At 44.5% G+C, this 1786-nt stretch overlaps 1 protein-coding gene across 1 annotated transcript in view; it reads right to left on the bottom strand.

Annotated features, from left to right (window-relative positions):
- Positions 1–293, bottom strand: part of LOC105514811 (caspase recruitment domain-containing protein 8) — a 26665-nt gene extending 26372 nt beyond the window's left edge. The window contains exon 1 of the mRNA XM_011946472.1: positions 240–293. The gene's annotated coding sequence lies outside the window, so the exon portion shown is untranslated. The remainder of the gene's footprint in view (positions 1–239) is intronic.
- Between the last annotated feature and the right edge of the window lie 1493 nt (positions 294–1786).

Here is a 1786-nt window from a genome sequence, read left to right on the forward strand (position 1 = left end):
CTCCGCCTCCCGGGTTCACGCCATTCTCCTGCCTCAGCCTCCCGAGTAGCTGGGACTACAGGCGCCCGCCACCTCGCCCGGCTAGTTTTTCATACTGTTTTTTAGTAGAGACGGGGTTTCACCGTGTTAGCCAGGATGGTTTCGATCTCCTGACCTCGTGATCCGCCCGCCTCGGCCTCCCAAAGTGCTGAGATTACAGGCGTGAGCCACCGCGCCCAGCCCAGAATAGCTTTTCTTACCTGGGAATGTCCTCCCCAGATGGTTGATCCTCAGGAGAAGCAGGGAACCATAATGTCTCATCACCATCGATGAAAAAATAGGAGATTTTAGCTGGGGGTAACTCCCTGTATACCCTGGAGAACAAGAACAGAACTTTTCTATGAATATAAGGTAGGTGTCTGATGATAGCATGGCCTGTGCACAAAGATTTTATGTTAATAGCCATAGACCCCATATTTTATCTTAGGGAAGTCTTTCCTCAGGCCTGCACGACTCCATCTCACCTCTCATCATGTAAAATTTAACTGGATGCCTGTTTCCCACTATATGCTGCTTTTTCCATCCTAGGAAGCAGACGTCAGTCAATTCTCAACATCTAGCATTTGCCACAAACTTTGGTTTCATAATAGGTCAACAAGTATGTTGACCTATATAACCTTGCTAAGAATTTTAGGGAAAGGACGAGATTCCCAGTTTGACTTTTGACCTCAGGTGATCCACCTGCCCTCACCTCTCGTGCGCTAGGATTATAGATATGAGTCACTGGGCCCCGACCTCTTTCTCCTACATCTTATGAGATAGAAACTCTTTTGAAATAAAAACTTATGATAACAAAGAAGAAAAGTAACATACTAATTTTTATGCAAATAACCTACACGTCTTTGCTTCTTATGAATGTACGTGAACCAGTGCAGCAAAATTCCAAATCTTTAATTTTTCCCCAACCAATAGATGTCCCTTACGTATCATCTGTCACATAGGCTTCAGCCTGAGAAGAAATTTCAGTTGTCCTGTCTCGCAGTTTCTGTATGCTATCGTCAGTCAATACTGTCTGCTGTCTTATGACTTCTGATGCATCTACATTCCTACTGGATCCATGGTCCCTGGGAAAACACAAATGGAGGTGGAATGTGAGCAATTCAGAGGAGCTCGATGGTGGGACAATCCTCTCACTGTGATGTAGCAAAAGTAGTCCAATCCTTAGAGATGCCCATCCTTAGAGATGTCCATCCATAGAGATGCCATCCTTAGAGATGTCCATCCTTAGACATGTGCATCCATAGAGATGCCATCCTTAGAGATACTATTCTTAGAGATGCCATCCTTAGAGATGCCTTAGAGATGCCTATTCTTAGAGGCACCTTCTTTGATGCCCATCCTATAATAAAATGCCATTCCTGCACATTTTTACTGAATTAACTGCATCTCTGTTTCCACACAGTAGACAATGACCTTATCTCAGGAGGCATGCCTCCTTTGATTCTCAATCCCTGATGTTCATCACAGTCTGTCACACTTGGCGATGCTCACTACTGGCTTCTGAAAGGATACTGTATTTTTGTAAACTGTAGGAGCATAAGAAGGGCCCTACCTACTCTTCTATCCTTCATTGGTCCTAAACAGGAGGGAATGTTAACCTGATGAAGTTATTTGCACAACCCTGGATGGACTGAGCTTATTTGAAGGTAGGATCTCTTTATTTAGGGTGAGCGTGTCAAGGATGATGGACACCAGAGAAATCTGCATTCAGTGCTTTTCACAGACATCACTCAGCAGTGACAGACCT

Source organism: Colobus angolensis, unplaced genomic scaffold (assembly GCF_000951035.1).
Source record: "Colobus angolensis palliatus isolate OR3802 unplaced genomic scaffold, Cang.pa_1.0 Scaffold25, whole genome shotgun sequence".
Taxonomy (NCBI): Eukaryota; Metazoa; Chordata; class Mammalia; order Primates; family Cercopithecidae; genus Colobus; species Colobus angolensis.